Source organism: Macaca thibetana, chromosome 9 (assembly GCF_024542745.1).
Source record: "Macaca thibetana thibetana isolate TM-01 chromosome 9, ASM2454274v1, whole genome shotgun sequence".
In the NCBI taxonomy this organism is placed as follows: domain Eukaryota; kingdom Metazoa; phylum Chordata; class Mammalia; order Primates; family Cercopithecidae; genus Macaca; species Macaca thibetana.
In genome coordinates this window covers 78,978,717-79,001,590 of record NC_065586.1, presented here as the reverse complement: position 1 = coordinate 79,001,590, position 22,874 = coordinate 78,978,717, and the positions used below count along the sequence as shown (strand labels likewise).

At 34.6% G+C, this 22,874-nt stretch overlaps 1 protein-coding gene across 3 annotated transcripts in view; it reads right to left on the bottom strand.

Annotated features, from left to right (window-relative positions):
- Positions 1–22,874, bottom strand: part of PCDH15 (protocadherin related 15) — a 1,784,920-nt gene that overhangs the window by 867,508 nt on the left and 894,538 nt on the right. The window lies entirely within an intron of this gene.

Sequence of the window (22,874 nt, the reverse complement as noted above, 5' to 3'; positions counted from 1 at the left end):
TGCAGGTTTGTTACATAGGTATACATGTGCCATGATGGATTGCTGTACCTATGTCCTGTCCTCCAAGTTCCCTCCCCTCACACCCTACTCCCCAACAGGCCCTGGTGTATATTGTTCTCCTCTCTCTGTGCATGCATTCTCATTGTAGAGTAACTCCTACTTATGAGTGAGAACATGCAGTATTTGGTTTTCTGTTCCTGTGTCAGCCATAAAAAGAAATAAAACCATTCTTAGGATGGTATTTCTCCTTATCCTTCTCTTTTTACACTGAGAAGAATTATCACTTTGACAACTGATGCTCTCCTTGTTTCTTTCCTGAAAGTAAGTTACACTGTAACTTATATGAGTAAATGTGCTCTTGATATGAAGCTTGACATTCAAATTCTAAAGGATTCTTAAACACGTGTGTAACAACACCATGTGTTAGTTAATCCTATCATAATATATCATGTTCATATATTAGATTAATACAATTGATCACATTATAAATTGACAACATTTTCTGAGATCTAGGTTTCTTAATATTTGTAGTAGAAACAAATATTTTTTCTGACCCTTGAGAATTAAAAGTGAAGCAGAAACTTTAGAGTCATGTTAAGGTGCTATCTAACTTGATTTCTGAATGATAAAGTAGACTCTAATGGTGATTGTTTTTTCAGTAACAACTTTCAGTTATATTTGTATTTTCTATCACTTACCTTTCCCTGAAGAAGAAATACTTTCAGATGAATAGAGAAAGACTCTCTAAGTATAGGTTTGAGTTTTACAACTGGCTAGATTGGAGAGTTTTAGATGGAAGAGGCAGGTATCAGTCAAGTACAGAAGTTAATGCTACAATAATTACTTGGGAAAATTCTTACACTTCAGTGACTGCCAATCAGCCTGCACTATTCACTGAATGAAATGTCTATGGTTATCAGAAATTGTACTAGAAAAAAACAAACCAAAAGAAAAAATAGTGTGGTTCTTTTCTTCTCAATGACGTATGTTTAAGAGCATTAATTTAGATCCAACTAGGCCTAGGTTTGGGCACAGCATTTTCCACTGTGATTATCTTAAACTCTCTTGTTCGAAGTTGTCTCACCTATAAAATTTGGGGCAATTGTAGTAATTCCAGAATGAAAATAAAATGATGTACATACATCATTTAGTATATTATAAATTCTCAATAAGAATTGATTTTTCTGTTAATATAATTACATACTTTGAGGCTACAATTAAAGAATTAAATGAATAGAAATGTAAGCAGAATGGTCACTTTTGAAAGGTCTTATGTTTAGAAGAATGTATAGACATGATCAAATAAATGTTCAGATAAATTTACAGGGATATTAAATAATAACTGCAAATTGTGCAATTCAAGATACAATGTCAAGAGACAATGAGATTAAATACATTTTTTATTCAAGTTTTAAGAAAAATTATTGAAGTTTACAAAATCTATGGAATAAATAGAACAATACAGGCATGCCTTGTTTTGCTCCTCTTTGCTTTATTTCACTCCACAAATATTCCAGTTTTTACAAACTGAAGTTTTGTGGCAACATCTATTGGCACTCTTTTCCCAATAGCATATGTGCACTTCATGTCTCTGTGTCTATGTTTTGGAAATTATCACAATATTTCAAACTTTATTATCATTATTATTATTGTTATTATTTCTATTTGTTATAGAGATCAGTGGTCTTTGATGTTACTATTGTAGTTGATTTGGGCCACCACACAGCAGGTCCATAGAAGATGGTAAACTTAATTGATACATGTTGAATGTGTTGTGACTGCTTCACCTACTTCAGCTTCCCTGTTTCCAGAGGCACACAATATTCAACTTAGGCCAAATAATAATCGTAGAGTGGTCTCCATGTGTTCAAATGAAAGGAGGAGTCCAAGGCCTCTCATTTTTAATCACAAGCTAAACATAAATAAGCTGAGTGAGAAAGGCATGTTGAAAGCCCAGAGGCCAAAAGCTAGGCCTCAATAACCAAACAACCAACTTGTGAATGCAAAGGAAAAGTTATTGAGGGAAACTCAAAAGTGCTACTTCAGTGAGCAAATGAATGATAAGAAAACAAAACCATCAGAAAAATGCAAATTAAAACCACAATGAGACACCATCGCACACCAGTTAGAATGGCGATCATTAAAAAGTCAGGAAACAACAGGTGTTGGACAGGATGTGGAGAAATAGAAACACTTTTACACTGTTGGTGGGAGTGTAAACTAGTTCAACCATTGTGGAAGACAGTGTGGCGATTCCTCAAGGATCTAGAACTAGAAGTACCATTTGATCCCGTCATCCTATTACTGGGTATATACCCAAAGGATTATAAATCATGCTGCTATAAAGACACATGCACACGTATGTTTATTGTGGCACTATTCACAATAGCAAAGACTTGGAACCAACCCAAATGTCCATCAGTGATAGACTGGATTATAGCCACAAGACTATAGCTGCCATAGGTAGCCATTCTTCTTATGCATATGGGCAAAGTAAATTGAAAACCTTCCATTCTAGATGACATTAAGAACATTTATAAATTATAGGAGATCAAATAACAACTTTATCAGGAGTTTGGAAGAAGTTGATTCCAAAACTCATGAATGACTTCGAGAGGTTGAGACTTCAGTGTAGAAAATACCTACAGATGTGGTAGAAATTGCCAGGGAACTAGAATTAGAAGTGGAGCCTGAAGATATGACTGAATTGCTGCAATCTCATGATAAAATATACACAAATGAAGAATTGTTTTGTAGGGATGGATACAACAAAATGTGGTTTCTTGAGATAAAATCTATTCCTGGTGAAGATGCCATGAACACCATTGAAATGACAACAAAGAATTTAGAATATTACATAAGTTTAGTTGATAAATCTGTGGCAGGTTTTGAGAGGACTGACTCCCATTTTGAAAACATTTCTACTGAGGGTTAAATGCTATCAAACAGCACTGACATCTATGGGGAAACCTTTCATAAAAGAAGAAAAGTAGCACTGGCAGTTGAAAGTTAAAAGCTTCCCATTTCTGATCAAAAAGATCATTTCAAATAAGAAAATAAACAAAAAAAAAACACTCTATTTTTGTATTTTAATTTCCACAGTAAATTTCTACTTCAAGTTTTATTTTATAATGCCCATTCCTTAGGTTTCATTTTGTTTTGAATAATACTTCCATAGCTATCCTGAAAACTTTTAACAAGTTTAAGTAAAATGATGTGATTATAAGTTAAGTCATGGCAGGGATGGATGTTTTTACCTATGTATGTGTCTTTTTTCTCAACATCTCCCCTGACCATTGGGCTGTCATCTTACAGGATACAGTGGCAATTTACGTTTCTTTTAGAGATGGGGTCTCACTATGTTGCCCAGACTGGACTCAAACTCCCGGGGATCAAGCACTCCTTGGCCTCCTGTGTAGCTGGGATTACAAATGCACATCCCTGAACCCAACTACTGGCGATTTTTGAAGATATTGTTATTATGTCTTTGCAGAAATAAAGTTATTTTATTTATTTGTAGTTACTACATAAGAAATGACTTTGATAAAAATCAGTAACAAATTTCAAATAGAATGGAAAGAGTAAATTATTTAAAATATCAGAAATTAGTTATTTTAGTTTATATATACTTGATAGTTTAAAAAATTTTTTTCCCTCAAAATAGTATACTATATTTCTGTTGTGAAACTTTGTTAGTTCACATATCATGATCTTTTAAACTTATTTTATTTACAGGTATATCTGCATATAAATTTAAATCTTCATGTTGAAAATACACGATTACCCAAGAACACAGTTTAATTTATTTAAAATAATTTTATTATATTAGACATATATTTTGTTTCTATTTTTTCATAATATATATAGTTATGCTTATTAAAAAGTGTGTGTGTGTGTGTGTGTGTGTGTGTATATATCTTTACATGCTTGCAATAGCTAACCTCTGCAGAAATGTTTATGCTTATTTTTGCTCATTCCATTAATGCTGAGAGAGCAAGAGAAAGAAGGAAGGGAAGGGAAGGGAAGAGAGAAAGAGGCAAGGAAGGCAGGAAAGGAAGGAAGGAAGGAAGGCAGGAAGCGATGGAGAGAGAGTGAAAAAAAGAAAAAGAAAATAAAAATAGCCAGGAAGAATGTTCTTACATAAAAACTTTCCCACCTATTGGTCATTTCTCATTCTAACAGGCACTTACAATACTATTTAGGCCACCTGCTAAGTTCTCTATACAGTGGCTTCTGTACATTCCCTTCTTATCATTGGTAGAGAGACTCCCGAATGAGTACTCATCCTGAGAGAGAGCGTTAATATAGGATGGGTAGTATTTATAAGTAACAAAGCAGCCAAGAGGAAAAACAAGTCCATGTTTATCCGAAACGACTATCTTCTCATTCAATGCAGTTACAGCCACCTAGAGAAAGGGAAAATCATTCAAACAGAATTTAAGAAAGAAAGTTTATTTTCACATGACTGGAAATCACAGGCAAACTGGTTTGTTGGCATGGGATAAATGAAGGTTAAACAAGTTTGGGTATTAGGAGAGACAAGCTAATTTGAAGTATTGGAATTTAAAAAAAAAGTACATAGATTTCTTGAAACAATCACTCACTCACAGATACAGTGGCATGGGTTTGCTCAAAGAATAGAGAAGACTGGCATATTTCGACAGAACGTTGCCTTGGGTTTATTATTTGCATCAAATCTGGTCAATAATTAAGTACTATATAGATTCTGTGTTTAGAAGGATTTCGAGGGTGTCTGTCTGATGCTCAGCAGAAACAAAAGCTGCAAACTATTTGCTATATCAGCCAGGGGAAACAGAAAGAGATGAGATATTTGTCATGCAGGTGGCAGTGCAAAGATCTGCAGCTGTGCTGCCTTACAGAACCTGGTTTTCCACCCTCTAAGTCATTTCAAAACTATATAAATTTGATCAATTACTTAATCTTTTTAATTCTCTATTTTCAATGTTACCACTTGTAAAATGAAGATAATAACAGCTACCCTGATTACTTACAGTGAATTTAGAGGTCACAGGCAAATGTTCTAACATTATGCCTGGCACATGATAGCCAACATTTACCTAGTGCCTTCTATTATCATGATTTCTTCCCTGACCATTGAGCCACCTTTTATCTTTAGAAGGAACCATTTTTAAACTATTGCCAGTGTTATCTGTGTAAAAATTTCTTAGTAAAGCAGTCTTTGATAATGATTATGACTTTTCTGTGTCCTCAAGAAAGGCTCCTTGACTTAATAAATTCCTCTTTGTCTTTGACATTTAAAAGGGAAAGTCAATATTAATCAAATGAGTGTGTTCATAAAAGTAACGTCCTCCTCTTCAGAAGAGAAAAAAGAGCATAAGTTTACCCAAAATCTGTTTCTGTGCTTAGAAAAAGATCTAGTGTCTGAAATCATAATGGCATTCTAACAAAGGATTAAACAAATAAGCTTCAGAAAACATAATACACCTTAATGATATTTCAAAGTATTTATCAGTGTTGTTGTCAACTTTGAAAGGTCAGAATTTTGTAACATGATTTGACAATGCTGAAATACAGGTTTTATATAAAAGAAAAACTAGTCACTTACCTGTTCTTCAAATTATTAGTTCATATGCTACAGAAGAAAATGTTTGCAATATTTCTGAACAAAAGTCATCAAAATGTTGTGATCTAGATGTTATGTAAACTTAATTATCAAAACCTTATCTTAAGTGACTCTATCAAGACCCAAAACCAGAAGTAACAGAATCTCTGAAGGAAAGGATTTCTGCATATTTTCCATATGATAGAAAATTATTTTTTATTGTTCTACGATGATAATGATGGCAATGCAGTCCCATCTCACTTTTGAAACCAGACTTCAGTGTTTTTCTGAATACTTTTAAGTGTGGCCAACAGCAAAGTGGCTGAAATAGTAGGATCGAAGACTGTTAGCCTTAAGGACAAAAATAGTAATATAATTTTCATAATACTATAATTTTACCTAATATTCTTTACACTGAATGTCAGGATAAATATATGCATACATATTATTTCTGTTAATGCATTTTAGTAATATATTTAGAATGTTACATTATTTAGCATCCCAGTAGCAATAAATAGTTTTTTTATTTCTTTGTCTTTTTAACACTTTGTAAAGAAAATACATTTTACAGGTAAGTTAGGCATTGCATAGGGGAAAACAAATGGACAAAATGAACATATTAAAATCAGCTATGCCATAACGATATTTTATGTATTTTAAATATAGTATTCTTAAATCTATTTTACAAATGATGCTCACTAAATGCCTCACCCTCTCCATTGCAGCAAGTTCCCAGCATGAAGGGCCTAAACTAACAAAGCTAGGGGCCTGGCATTAGCCCTTAAGTGTTATTTGCAAGCAGGCCGGGAGTACTAAACTAATCCTTGGCCCCCTAAGATCTTCCAGAGACAAAGTCAATCGACTGAACCCACTATACTCCTCTATCAAACTCCCAAGGGAATCAAAGAAGATAAAAGCAAATACCTTATTCAAAGGGCAGCAACTTCCAAGATTGAAGGAACATCTGCCCGCACAGATTAGAATGAACCGGCATGAAAACTCTGAACAAAGATACAACACATCAGAATCTCTAGGACACAGCTAAAGTAGTGTTAACAAAAAACAAACAAACCCTAAAACCAGCAACAGACAAAAAAGAAACCAGAGTCAGATCTGAACTGAACGAAATAAATTAAGACCTGAAAACTGTACAAAAGGTCCACAAATTTAGTGGCTGTTTCTTTGAAAAAGCAAGTAAGATTGATAAGTAGACTACTGAAAAAAAAATGCCTGAATACCCACAATCAGAAATGACAAAGGAGACATTACCTCCAATTCCACAGAAATACAAAAAAAAAAAAAAAAAAAAAAAAAAAAACCCTCAAATAATATTACAAACACTTCTATGCATACAAACTAGAAAACCTAGAAAAACTGATAAATTCCTGGAAATAGAACCTTGCAAGATTGAACTAGAAAGAAATTGCAATCCTGGACAGAGAAATAATGAGTTCCAAAATTAAATAAGTAATTAAAAGCCTACCAACCAGCAAAAGGCTTGGACAAGACATATTCACAGCTGAATTCTACCAGATGTATAAAGAAGAGCTGCATCATTTCTACTGAAACTATTCCAAAAACATTGAGAAGGAGCAATTCCTCCTCACTGATTCTATGAGTCATGCATCATTGTGATATCAAAACCTGGCAGAACACAACAACAATAACAACAAAAGAAAACTTCATGCCAATATTCTTGATGGACATAAATTCAAAAATCCTCAAAAAACAAAACAAAAACAAAAACAAAAAACTAGCAAACCAAATCCAGCATCACATCAAAAAGCTCATTCACCATGATCGAGTAGGCTTTATCCCTGTGATGCAAGGTTGGTTCAACATATGCAAAGTTAGTAACATAATTCACAACAAATCCACATGATCATCTCACTAGATGCAGAAAAGGCTACTAATAAAATTCAGCAGGCCTTGAGGTGAAAAACCTCCACCAAATAAGGCATTGAATAAACACACCACAAAAAGTAAGAGCCATCTATGACAAACACACTGGAAATATCACACTGAATGAGCAAAAGCAGGAAGTGTCCCCCGCTGAGAACCAGAAGAAGAAAAGAATGCCTACTCTTACCATTCCTATTTGACACAGTACTTTAAGTCCTAGCCAGAGCAATAAGACAAGGGAAAAAAAATATATATATATACACATATATATATACACACACACACATATATATATGTACACAAATAGGAAGACAGGAAGTCAAATTGTCTCTATGTGCAGATGGTATGATTCTATACGTAGAAAACCCCACGGTCTCTGCCCAAAAGCACCTAGATCTGATAAACAAATTCAGAGAAGTTTTAGGATACAAAATTAATGTACAAAAATCAGTAGGATTTCTATACACTAACAACATCCAAGATGAGAGCCACATCAAGGATATAATTGCTTTCACCATAGTCACAAAAACATAAAATACCCAAAAATATAGCTAACCAGGGAGGCAAAAGTTATCTATAATGAGAATTACAAAATACTGAGGAAATAAATCAGAAATGACACAAATGGAAAAAACATTCCATACTCATATATAGCAAGAATCAATACTGTAAAAAGTGCAATACTTCCCAAAGCAATTTAAAAGAACAAAGCTAGAGACATCACATTACCTGATTTCAAACTACAATGTAAGGCTGCAATAACCAAAACAGCATGGTACGGGTAAAAAAGCAGACACATAGACCAATGGAACAGAATAGAGAACCCAGAAATAAAGCCACATGCCACTACAACCATCTTATCTTAGACAAAATTGACAAACAAGCAATGGTGAAACAATTCAGTGTTCAACAAATGGAGGTGGAGTAACTGGCTAGACATGTTCAGAAGATTCAAATTGGACCCATTCTATTCACCATATACAAAAATCCACTCAAGATGAATTAAATACTTCAATGTAAAACTCAAAACTTTAGAAATCCTAGAAGATAGCCCAAGAAATACCATTCTGGACATAGGCAAAATTTTACAATGAAGATGCCAAAAGCAATTGCAACAAAAACAAAAATTGACAATTGGGACATAATTTAACTAAAGAACTTCTGCATAGTGCATGAAACTATCAAGTGTAAACAGACAACCTACAGAATGGGAGAGAATATTTGCAACTTATGCCTCTGACGAAGGTCTTAATATCCGGAATCTCTAAGAAACTTAAATTAAGAAGCAAAACAAACAAACAAACAAAAACCACACAAATAAACAACCCAGTAAAAACTGGGCAAAAGACATCCAGAGACACTTTTAGAAAGAAGACATACCTACAGCTAACAAGCATGTGAAAAATGCTCATTATCACTAATTATTAGAGAAATGTGAATCAAAATCACAATGATATACCATCTTACACCAGTCAGAATGGTTATTATAAAAAGTCAAAATAGCACATACCTGCATGGTAGCAGAGAAAATGAACACTTATACCTTGCTGGTGGGAACGTAAATTGGTTAAGCCATTGTGGAACGCAGTTTGGAGATTTCTCAAAAAACTTAAAACAGAACTACCATTTGGCTCAACAATCCCATTAATTGAGCACATTCCCAAAGGAATATAAATCATTCTACCATAAAGGCACATGCATGAGTAGGTTCACTGCAGCACTATTCACAATATCAAAGACATGGAATCAATCAAAATGCCCATCAGTAGTGGACTGGATAAAGAAAATGCAGTACTTATCTAGTATGTCATATTACATAGCCATAAAAAAAGGAACAAGATTATGTCCTTTGCAACAATATTGATGAATGTCATTGTTCTAAATGAACTAATGAAGGAACAGAAAACCAATCACTGCATGTTCTCGCTTTTAAGTAGGAGCTAAACTTTCAGTACTCATGGACACAAATAAGGGATTAAGAGACACTGACGCCTACTTGAGAGTTCAGGGTAAGAATTGAAAAACTACTTATCAGCTACTATAATTGTTACCTTGGGTATGAAATAATCTGTACATTGCACCCCCATGACACCTAATTTACTTATATCACAAACCTGCATGTGTACCTATGAACTTAAAATATTTAAAAAAAAAATACATGCTAAGATTAATCCATAACATTTATTTCCAGAACTATAATTTGAATGTGGTAGAGATATAATTAATATAATTGAAAGAATAGTTAGAATGCCCAAGTTCAAATTATGGCTCCATCACTTATTAGGTATGTGATTTTGTGCAGTTTATTTCATCTCCCCAAACCTCAATTTCATCACAGATAAAATATTTTAAGCATAATATTTCACAGGTTGTACTTCTTGATCTGTAATCAGTTTTTACAACCTTTTGAATTTGTTTATGACATAAGTGACCCTAGCACCACCATTATCCATACCATGAGTTGTTCTACAAAAAGTACATAGAGACCAGTTACTTCTAGAACAGTGATTTGACTGTAATAGATTACCATGAACATTTTAAGCTTTATGTGATTTGAAGAATATTTACTTTCTTAAATATTACTTAATATTTAGTGACTCTTGGTCAGGTGGCATGGATTCACATTTTGATTCTATCATTCACTACTGCATAAGTCTCATAGTTTTACTGAAATTACAGGTGATTATAGAGAAGTATCTGATGACGGATTTTTTCAAGAATTTCTGAACAGTACTGATAGATGTGGTATCAATGGTACATTGGAACTGCCATTTCTCTTTCCCAGAGAGTGGAGATTAGATATCTTAAAAAGAGAAGAGCATAACTGAGAGGTAAACAGAATAATTACTCTTAACAGTAAGCCAGAAATTTTGAATGCTCGGATGTATAAAGCTGAGTCTCATCCAACTAAATATGACTGGTTGTCTGCCTCAGCAGAGTATTTTAATCACATTCATCACCTCCAGAGTAATACTGATTACAAGGAACTCCATTAAAATAAAATGCATTTGATATTCCAAATAGTTTTCATGATAGTATGGGTGAAATATGTATATTTAAATTATCTTTAATATAGAAAACAAACTGATCTTTCCAACTTCCAAATCAATGCACAACTTACCATCCCCATTTCTAGTTATAACTCAATGCTACAAAAGTACTGTTGGAAATTAAATATAAAGTAAAAATGAGTGTATTGGATTTCATGTTATTTTGTCAACTTTAGGGCTAATAGGCCTATAAAAATTTAAATTGCATTGAAAACTTGAAGAAATATGACATGCAAAATGATCCTAGTAGTTAAATTCCTTAGATGGTATGGAATAGTAATATAAATATTTTTAGAATTATTTCCATGTTTCCTACTTTAAGTTTTACACCTACCATACTTGGGGAATAGGATACGGAGGTACTTGAAGACTTACCCACAGGAAATTGGGGCAGGGAAGACATATTTTATTTTATTTTTTTGAGATGGTGTCTCGCTCTGTTGCCCAGGCTGGAGTGCAGTGGCGCAATCTCCGCTCATTGCAACGTCTGCCTCCCATGTTCAAACGATTCTCTGACTCAACCTCCCGAGTAGCTGGGACTACAAGTGCATGCTACCACGCCCGGCTATTTTTTTGTATTTTTACTAGAGACGGTGTTTCAACATGTTGGCCAGTCTGGTCTTGGACTCCTGACCTCAAGTGATCTGCCCACCTCAGCCTCCCAAAGAGCTGGGATTACAGGCATGAGCCACAGAGGTTGGCCCAAAAGACACATTTTGAATCTTAGACAATAAGATGCATGAAATCCTGTTGAGAACATTGAAGCCATCTTCATGATGTTATATACAGACCTACTTCTCTAATACAATTCTAATAGGGTTTAGACATGTTTGTAGTAAGAGACGTGGAACACTGTAGCTGTCCTTGGTATACTCCTAGATGCTGACCTCTATAGGTAATGAATGAAACTGGAACACGGGCTACTTACCTAAGCTACAGAAGCTGGAGTAAATTGAGGTAGTAGGCACGCCTGATCAGTCGCAAAGCAGGGTCAGATAAATTAAGTAAGACTCAACGGACAAAATTTGTTGCAAACTCCAGGGACAGTAAAGTTTCTTAGGAAAAATGAGTAGTGCATCATGAAGCAATAACTTAGTACTATAGATACCACTGTTCTCGCCCAGGTCCATATAAAATTGAGAGGAAAGGAGTCCAAAGAAGTCATATTTTGATATATTTTCTATTGGAAGTAACTTGCTGGTACAGAAACTTGAAGTTTGAAACAACTACTTCCCTCCAGTTTTCCATTTGCAACAACTACCAAGATTTTATTCTCAGAAGTTACAAAAATATCAAACGGAAACTAAATAAATACATACATAATAAAATAATTAAAATAGTAAAAATAATCAAACTAGCATGTGGATTTAAGATTACTGAAAATATACAGCCTATCTGACTTTTTGAAGCCTGCATTTATTTCAAAATAACACAATATCTTTCATCAGTACCAAAACTGTTTTGGGACAGTATTCTGTGATTCTCACTTCATGAAAAACTGGCTATTTAATCTCAACAAATATACATTACATGTTTGCCAGACACAATGCTTAGGGTTGAGTATACAAAGATTAAAAAAAAAAAAGAAACCATGCTGGCTGTTTCATCAAATAACTAGAAACCTAAAGGAATAAAGAAACCCATGAAGAGATCATTTTAAGAAGGGGAAGAAAGGACAGGATATAAACTCAGCAAAACCCCTTAGCCCCGTCCAATAGATCGGTCATCACTTTTGGGATGGCGTAATTTCTTTTTTTTTTTTTTTTTTTTTTTGAGATGGAGTCTCCCTCTGTCGCCCAGGCTGGAGTGCAGTGGCGCGATCTCGGCTCACTGCAAGCTCCGCCTCCCGGGTTCACGCCATTCTCCTGCCTCAGCCTCCCGAGTAGCTGGGACTACAGGCGCCCACAACCGCCCCCGGCTAATTTTTTTTGTATTTTTAGTAGAGACGGGGTTTCACCGTGGTATCGATCTCCTGACCTTGTGATCCGCCCGCCTCGGACTCCCAAAGCGCTGGGATTACAGGCGTGAGCCACCGCGCCCGGCCGGGATGGCGTAATTTCTAACATAATCTTTAAATGCAGGTAATGAGTTAAGTAAGTAAATAAGTCTTAATAAGTAAATAAGTAAGTAAGAGCTTCTCATGTTTTAGCAACAGGAAAAGCATGAGCAAATATAGGCAATTATAAAAAACATGCATATGTTGTAGGAACTATATTCTATATTGTTGTAACATAAATGTCAAGTTATGCATGTTAGTGGAAAAGGCTGTGGAAGCAGGCCAAGACCATGACACAGAGGACATGTTGTATGCCATATGGATAATCACCATGGAGCCAGAGACCTGCTAAATAGAAGTGGAATAAGGCCAGTTTTTTATTGTGGATAAATCACTATGGCAACAATGTGGATGGTGGATTTCAAGAGTGCAAGATAAAAAGCAAAAGGTCATGGCTCATATTTGGTATTATATTTGCATCAAGTAAAACAGACTAACCCAAGTTGGACTATGACAAATATGCTGAATCTTACAAGTTGAATTTTTTTATTCAGATGATAAAACATACACCATATTAAATGGCAAAAATACCATCTATGCGGATATATAGAAAATGAAGAAAAATTTTAGATTTGACATTATATTATACAGATATGACATTAGATCTGACATTCGATCACAGCAGCTATGTGAATTTTGCAGTTACATAGTTTTACTCTTTCTCTTTGTTTTCTTTCTTTATAGTCAGAATTTTACCTGAGTATCTAGATGATTTCTCAGCTTTTATTTTACTAATTCTATAGTGTTGGCCTCCTCTTAGGCCTAAACTGAACTATTTCAAATATCTGACTCCTAATTGCACACCCTTAAGGCTGTCAGAATCACCCCAGTGCAAGCCAGAATAACGTGTGTGTGTGTGTGTGTGTGTGTGTGTGCGCGCGCGCGCCCGCGCGCATGTGTGGTCATCTTTAGTCCTGGCATGTTCAAATAGATTTTCATAACTATTCCCTCAGATAACGAGCAATAATAGTTCTAATGATCACTGAAAAAAAGGAAACAAAATATCAGAATCAAACATTTGTTTTTATTATTTTCTCAGAGGAGTTTCACGATTTTTATCTCCTGAGTTAGACGTCATGTTTTAAAGTGAGTGCCTTAGTTTTAGCGAAGAATAATTCAAGATTGACTATCAAAACCTGACTGTGGATATTTGCTTTAAATTCTTACCACCGTTGATTATCTTCTTTAATTCTAAAGAAAAAGAAGAGAAAACCAAACAATTCATTACTATATGGAAGTTACTCCTCCCTCTAATAAGAAATCAGTTGCTCAAACCCTGAAACAAGATCTTTGCAAATGCATTCTTTTTAGTATTTGAAACTTAATCCCATCGTATAGAAACATATTTTTTATAAGTAAATAAAGAATACTATGCATATGTTGTAGGAACTATATTCTATATTATTGTAACATAAAAGTCAAGTTATGCATGTTAGTGGAAAAGGCAGTGGACGCAGCCTTTTCCAAGATTCTCCACTCATTCTTGGATTGATTGAAGAGAGAAGGAAATATACCTACTCCATACATTATTATACATTAATGAATAAATATACATTTCCTTCAAAAGTTACACTGCATAATCTATTTAAGCCTCAGTTTTATTTTCTTTAAATGAATATGAGGATAATAATATCAATAACAATTGTAATAATATCTACTTCCATTGTTGTTGTGAGGATTAAATGATGAGTCCTTAGTATACACCTGGCACAAGGAAACAAGGAAACATACAAGTCTTAGCAAGTACAAATAATTCATATGTACATATATATATATATATATATATGGGCTTGAAAACAATTCCAATACATATATATGTGTAGTTATGGGAGTAATGTGTGTGTGTGTGTGTGTGTGTGTGTGTGTGTTTATGCAGGACATATCTAAAAATATATATATTCATAAATATATATGCAGGACACATCTTAATATGCATATAAAATAAGGCTTACAATGAATGAGTCAATAGACACAGGATGAAAGATTGATGAACTTATGGTTTTACTTTAACCAGATTTTTAGAAATTTTCCACTCATGCAACTGACTAGGATAATATGTATGAATATGTATATGTGTGTAAGTGAAGTGTTTTTTGACACCTTTATGTATACATATTACATACTTATATGTAATATATGTAATAAATATGTAATAGTATGTAATACATAATGGATATGTAATAAATATGTACATGTTACATATTTAGATGTGTCCTGCATATATATTTATATATAAATATAAATCTGCACCTATTTACACATTTAAATGTGTCCTGCATAAATGTAGCAATTCACAATGATACTGACATGATCCTACCAAGCAAATATCTGAGTAATCCTTCTTCCTCTAATTGTATTAATTCAGATCAATGCAATCAGTCCCACTCAAGTGGAGGATCATGCAATGATTCTTTATAAAATTGGTAAATGAAACATCAGTTTTCCTAGTGACAAAAGCTTACATCTAAGGGTTTTACAAACACTGACAAATCAATAAATAATGTTGTATGGTGGGAAAGTATTGTGAAGGATATTGTTAGTTTCAAAATTAATCATGTTTAGTTTAATATTGTTTAATCATACTGATGAGATTTTTACTGTAGGTTAAGTTTCTGAGTGAAGCATTTCTCTCTCAAGGCTATATTGCCCCCCACTCAGTTTTGGAATAGCAGTATATTATGTTACTATTAGCCTGTTTATTTTCTACTGGCTGCTGCAGAAAATAACCACCTCTGTAATGACCACAGTCTAGATTTCAGCCTGTGTCAAAAGGATTTTGAATTATACTTCATTTTTAGCTCTTGCTCCCACCCTTTGCACAAAACTGGAAGAGACAGAACAGAAATGTTTTCCTAATTGCTGTTGCAAGAAATACTTCATCTAGAATAAAATGAGGCATTCATTTATTTTAGTAGGAAAAAATGAACAATACAAATACATAGAATGAAAAGTTGTAGTCTTCTAAGACCTCTTTTCTTTTTTCACTTGAGGACTCAACTTTTGGGGAGGTTTCTGGATCTACCACCTAATTATTTTTACTCAAATTTTATTCCTGGAAGGAAAATGGCCATATGCAGTAATTTATGGTTTAAACCAGAATACTTTTGAGAGTGAGAGGGGTATTGTTAATAACAATGCAGCAGCCATAAAAGCATAAACCGGATTGCTTTGGGAAAACCAGTATATATGGTCACCTGTATACAACGGACTACCATTTCAGTACTTGACAGCATGCCAGTACTGTAGTTAGCAATGCTTTAGGTTTATTTAATGATCACTTCCCTTGCCATGTGGTTATTAGGTCTGCTAAAAGGGTAAAAGACTGCTTGCTGTCACAACTCAGGCTATTCACACACTGAATGGACCTGAACAAATACTCAGAAGAGTTTCATTGAATAGCTGTGTGTACCGTTGAGATAATCTATTATTTAACATGTCAAACAAAAATGATATCTTTCCTCTGATACTTCAAGTCATTGCAACATATTACCGAAACAGCACTAAGGAAGTGTTGATAACATATCTTTTGAATGCTGACAATGTGACTAGGTCTAGTGACATCTTTCATACATTTAATCTGACAAACATGAACATTTAACACTTGAACATAAGAGGACCTCTTGATTTATAGGGAGTAACTTGTCACTATGAGTTTTTTCATGGCATAGAATGGCATGAAATTCCTAGAGCAAAACAATAAGGACAACATACAAAAATCAAATCTGCCCATGTATTGCATAGATGATAACTAAGAAATCATAGAATTCTGAGTAGGTATGGACCTTAAAGTCCATTATATTTTCCAATATTTTACTAAAAATAATCGCCTTTATAATATCCATAATTTGTCAGTATATTTTTCTGATTACAAGTATCCAAAAGTGTTGATAAATTCCTCAAAAGAAAGCCCAGTTGAAAATATATAGGAGTGTATTCATTCAACCTTAATTTGAACCTAATAAAAGTTACTCTTTTTTTAAACCTCACTTGTAATGTCTTGAACAATGCTGTAGAGTTTACTCAGATTTTAAAATTATAATCCTTAAGTAATGGAAATAAGCAAATCTGTATTAAACCATTTTATAATGTATAATATCTTTTATTTCTATAATTATCGTGGATTAACTTCCAGATATGTCATAACTAATTGTACTGAGATTTGTATAATGTTTAATTGCTTCTGAATTTTCTGCCTTTGATTATACAAATAAATATTAAACATCCTTAAATTCTGAAATACAGGTATTTCTCCTATGTGCATAGTAGTGTAACTGGGTCCCTGAGGCACTCCTAAATCTGAATGTAAAGAGTATAGAAATTACTTTTTCTCCTTATAAGGTACAATTACATTATCAATTTTTTTTCCTTTACTTAATCTTCAAAGTGTCAAAAAGGGAGAGACAAAGAAAATCTATTGTCAGTAGAAAAATGAATATTTTAAAAAGCAAAAAACATCACTGGATAGTTAGGCTAAGAGAAATAATCTGTTCTCCAAGTTCAAACAAAGCATTTTGAAATTAATTGTTTTAAGCATTAATTTATATTGCTAAATTTTAAAAGAGATTTTAAAAAATTATAACAGTCGAGACACAACAAGCAATAGAAGAGACATATAAATAAATACTACACTGATGGAAGAGACAATGATAGAGAGAATATGTATTTGAAGCAAGGTTGTGATAAGGAGAGTTTTGAAAAAGTTTGAGTACTATAGAAAATGTCTCATGTTTATAGTAGAGGTTAGAAAGAACTCAGATGTCAAGGCAAATAATGGAATTATAGGTTGTTGGGTGCAGCCTGTTCTCTAGCTGGAAAACGTGTAGTTGGGGCTTTGGATGTACAAAACTGAGGGGGCAGTAATTTAGTTCATATAGCCATGGAAAATAACATTCTAAACTAGAATTGGAGGCTACATTTAACATCCACTAAGATGATGAGAAGTGCTAACCAACTGAGTTGAAGGTTGGTACCAGTTTAAACTGAAACACTAGAAAGAATTAATCATCTTAGGGGTTATATTATATCAAGATTTATGTCCTAAATTTTAATTATCATAATAATGTTAAATAGATGGATAGTTTGGACAAACTTAGAACTTCACTATGTAATAAAACAGATTTTAGTATTCCATGTTTTAAGTAGACCTATAAGAGATGTATGATAGAAAAAGTTGGCAAAGATGAAAATTACAAAGATAGCTTTCAGTTTCTACCTCAAATTTTTAAAAGATTATCTCTTTATGCCACATAATGGGCATCATAAATCACTAGGTTCAAAAGCAGGTAATTGTGAATATTCCCTCAATGCCTTGGCATAAATCTAGAACAGTTATTTCTTTAGATTTTATTTTATAGAATTCATTCAGTTTGGCATGTGTTCATAGATGTGGCTGTTTGTAACTGAACAAAGTTAACACACACACACACACACACACACACACACACACACACAAAAGGCCTGATTTCAAGTTTTTTACATTTAATAGTCCACATTAAAGAAAATATTATTTAACAAAATTAAATTTCAAAACTACTTACAACAGTCATTCTACAACTTAATACTGTGAACAGAAGCACAAGAAGAACATATTTAGGTAAATAAAATCTGTACAGGTTGGAGAACAATATTCTACTTTTCATACTAGCACAGTAGTGTTTTTTAAATTGCAGCTTTATGCTAATTATTTCCATTTGTGTCATTCTGGCTTTTTGAAAATTTTTAGAAGTGCCAGTTTAAATACATTCTGAATTGATTAAGTAGTCAGTATTCTACAGAACATGGAAGATTTCAGAATTCTGTATATATTTTTGCTCATCTGTATAATCAATGTATCTGCAAATAATCAATATGTCTAAAATCTTCATTATGAAACACTTAAATATTTCCTGCCAAAGCTCTGAATATTTTAATATATCTAGCCATATGCTTATAAGGTTGTGTTATATTCTACAGGTATCTTATTTATTTAAAATTTGAAAATTATTTTTTCTAAATTTACTGAATTTCTTTCCCCAGACCTGAAAAGGCAAAACATATTTTATCAAAAAGGTAACATCCTTTCACCACAAACTCCATTTTGACTTTTCCCTTGATAAACATTGCAGTGCCATTTTATTTTGCTTTCACAGAAAAACAAAATGGCTCACTTAATTCTGTGTCTTATGTTTATCAATGAACCAATATATTGTGATGAATGGAATCAAGGCTTTGAAGTTGAAAGTGTCTCTGACTGAAGCTACTTCACCTCTGTGAGACTCAGTTTTCACATCAGAAATACTGGCCACATAGCAGCCCTTTTATTCTTTGGTTATATTTTCTTTCACAACTTCACAGTTACACGGGACTTAGAAAGAACAATGTCAGACAGACTCAAGTGGGACACTGAACCGTAATCAGAGAAGGAGATCTCTTTGAGAAAGGTGTCAGATATCCTGTGAAGTGAACTGTCTATTGCAAACATCACTGGTGTCTCTAAATAGCTCCACCAGTCACAACTAAAAGGCAGCCTCTTTCAGCAGTGTAGAGATGAGAAGAGGGACTGATAGGTAATATGAAATAATAGAACTTACATCATATATTCAGATGGTATTTGTGTCCAGTCACAATGTATAGGTTCATACATGAAAACTTCAAGCACATATGCACAGTTTAAGCTTCACACTTTATCCTCATTAGAATTCAACAAACTGTTTTGTACAAAGGCCTTAAACACTCAATTAATACCAGTAGTATCTAATTCCAGCATAGGAATCATCTTCAAAAACATCCATTTGATTCAATTTTTCTAAAGTACATAATAAAAGTCATCTTATAGGCTTCTTATATATCTTAAGATACATTTTAGAGTCATAGTGAGTTGGCTCTATTAACTGGTCTTGAGGTTTTGGAAGTTAAATTCTTCAAGCCCATGTCTAAGAGATTTAACATTCAAGGCCATCCATTTGACATATTTTCAAACTTCACAGGTCTCCTCTTTTTATTCCCAAACTATTACCTTTTGAGGTCAAACACAAAACTTTTTAAGTCTTCATGTATTCTTTTCACTTAATGTTACAATTTTTGTAACTTCTATCTTTGTGGTATAAACAAATATATATTCAAGTGTAAACAAATTTATTTACATTCAATTTTGGTGTGAAAATGTTTTTTTTTTTTTTTTTTTTTTTTTTTTTTTTTTTTTATTTTTTTTTTTTTTTTTTTTTTTTTTTTTTGAGACGGAGTCTGGCTCTGTCGCCCGGGATGGATACTTGTGCCATGTTGGTGTGCTGCACCCTCAACTCATCTGCAACTCGTCATTTACATCAGGTATAACTCCCAATGCAATCCCTCCCCCCTCCCCCTCCCCATGATAGGCCCCGGTGTGGATGTTCCCCTTCCCGAGTCCAAGTGATCTCATTGTTCTGCTATGAGTGAGAACTGCGGTGTTTGGTTTTCTGTTCCTAAGAATGATGGTTTCCAGCTGCATCCATGTCCCTACAAAGGACACAAACTCATCCTTTTTTATGGCTGCATAGTATTCCATGGTGTATATGTGCCACATTTCTTTTTTTTTTTTTTTTTTTTTCTTTTCTTTTTTTTTTTTTTTTAATTTATTTTTATTATTATTATACTTTAAGTTGTAGGGTACATGTGCATAACGTGCAGGTTTGTTACATATGTATACTTGTGCCATGTTGCTGTGCTGCACCCATCAACTCGTCATTTACATCAGGTATAACTCCCAATGCAATCCCTCCCCCCTCCCCCCTCCCCATGATAGGCCCCGGTGTGTGATGTTCCCCTTCCTGAGTCCGAGTGATCTCATTCTTCAGTTCCCACCTATGAGTGAGAACATGCGTGATAGGTTTCTAAGAATGATGGATTCCAGCTGCATCCAAGTCCCAACAAAGGACTCAAACTCATCCTTTTTTATGGCTGCGTGTATTCCATGGTGATATATGTGCCACATTTTCTTAATCCAATCTGTCACTGATGGCATTTGGGTTGATTCCAAGTCTTTGCTATTGTGAATAGTGCTGCAATAAACATACGTGTGCATGTGTCTTTATAGCAGCATAATTTATAATCCTTTGGGGCCTAAGTGTGACAAATTTTAACATCATGTTGTGTGGCAAATTTATTTACATTCAATTTTGGTGTAGAAAATGTATTTTCAAAAAGTTTAAAACCAACTGTTTTCATGATTAAGCTCATAGAAATTATTAAGCACATATTTGTTTGTCAAGAGAAATATTGGGATTGCTAATACTTATTTTTTTCTCCAAGAGTAAACTATAGTGAATTCCACAAATGCAGTAAATATATCTGTTTTAGTTCACCACTATACTTCAAGTGCAATGCTTGATTTAGACTTAAAATAATTTTCCTTATGCAAGGTAACTGACTATATTGAAATTATTTGAATAAATTACCAACATGGAAAATACATTTCCTTAAGGGAGGATGGAGGCAGAGACAGACTGATTCGGCTCACCCTCCCCCAAGTGTAGATTGGTGTTGTGTAATCGCCCGTGCACTTGCTGCAGAAACAGTCAAAATGGTGAGTTAGAGACTGTTAGCATGCCTCAGCCACTCGGAAATAGCAAAACAGTGCATAAAGATCAACACTGTGAGCTTTAATTCAAGAAGGAAAATGGGAATTCACCAGAATAACAAAGGATACTCCAGATCCAAGGGAGAAGATAGTGGGAAAGCCACCCCCTGATGGCGTTTGGCTGGTAAAACGATATTGGTGCAGTGGAACGTTCTGTTTCATGGCCAGACATATCTCCAGACTTTTTATGCATCACATCTCCTGGGATAGGAGCTTGAGTTGCCATTCTCTTCCACACAGACAAGTTGGTACAGCAGCAATCCCTCCACTTCACACTCAGACATACCTCCAGGCATTTGGCACACACACTTCTACAGATTAGTAGTTTGAGCCATTCACCCCTTCCCATGCAAAGACCTTATTGCAGCAGCAGTTTCTCTGCTTTTCGCCAGGGTATATTTGCAGGCAGTTGACACACACATTCTCCTGGCTTGGGAATCTGAGCTGCTCCTCCCTTCAGGTGCAGAGATTGTGATACATTGGTGCTCTCTCTTCTTCATGCCCAGACATATCTCTGGAATTTGGAGCACTTACTCTTCTAGGTTATGATTTGGGCCACCTCACTCTTCCCATGCAGAGAACCTGAGGCAGCAAAAGTTTCTAGAATTCATGCCTAGGCACAACTCCTGGTTCTTGCAGGCTGCCCACTGAGACCCCTTTCAAAGCTGATGCCTGTGCATGCCATTGGGAAACCTGTGCGTGGGCCTGCTCAGTCTGGTCCCACACATCTTGGATCTTCCCTAAGGAAGGAGGTGGTACCACTGTGCATTCCACAGACCAACCCATGGTCTGAGGCAACAGAGAACTTCTCCCATTAAAAAAGGATTAGGTATATACCAATCTATATTGACCACAGGTGGCTCATAGCCATAAGTGACACCTACTGGCCTAGAGTTTGAACTGCAAAACACAATAGAAAATGAGCTGACACAAGTCAACAGACAAGTCAACAGCAGTGGGGAATGAGATAAGTTTCCTGAGATCTCCATGATTCCAGTCCAATAAGAAGTATTGAGCCTGCTCACATGCACAGTATACTGCTACTAAAAATAACATTCAGGAAAGTCATCATACAAAGGCTATATATAACCAAGACTCTTTAGCCCTGAAAGCACTCAGAACTAAAGCCAGAAGGACCCTACAAATCATACATTATAGACACCTCCTGAAGGAGAAAAATTCCATCCAAATTAAAGCAAATTTTAAAAATAAGGAGAGATAGCTTATCCAGATGATAAGGAACCAGAAAAACAACTCTGAGAGTATGAAAAACAGAGTGACACAACACATTGAAAGATCACACTGATTTTTTTTTTTTTTTTTTTTTTTTTTTTTTTTTTGAGGTAAAGTCTCACTCTGTTGCCCAAGAATGCAGTGGTGCAATCTCAGCTCACTGCAACCTCCACCTCCCGTGTTCAAGCGATTCGATTCTCCTGCCTCAGCCTCCCAAGTAGCTGGGACTACAGGCATGCACCACCATGCCCAGTTAATTTTTGTATTTTTAGTAGAGACGGGGTTTCATTATGTTGACCAGGCTGGTCTTGAACTCCTGACCTTGTGATCCACCTGCCTCAGTCTCCCAAAGTGCTAGGATTACAGGCATGGGCCACTGCACCCGGTCCACACTGAATCTTTAACAATGAATTTAAACTAAATGAAATTTTTGAACTATCCCATTAAAAAATAAAA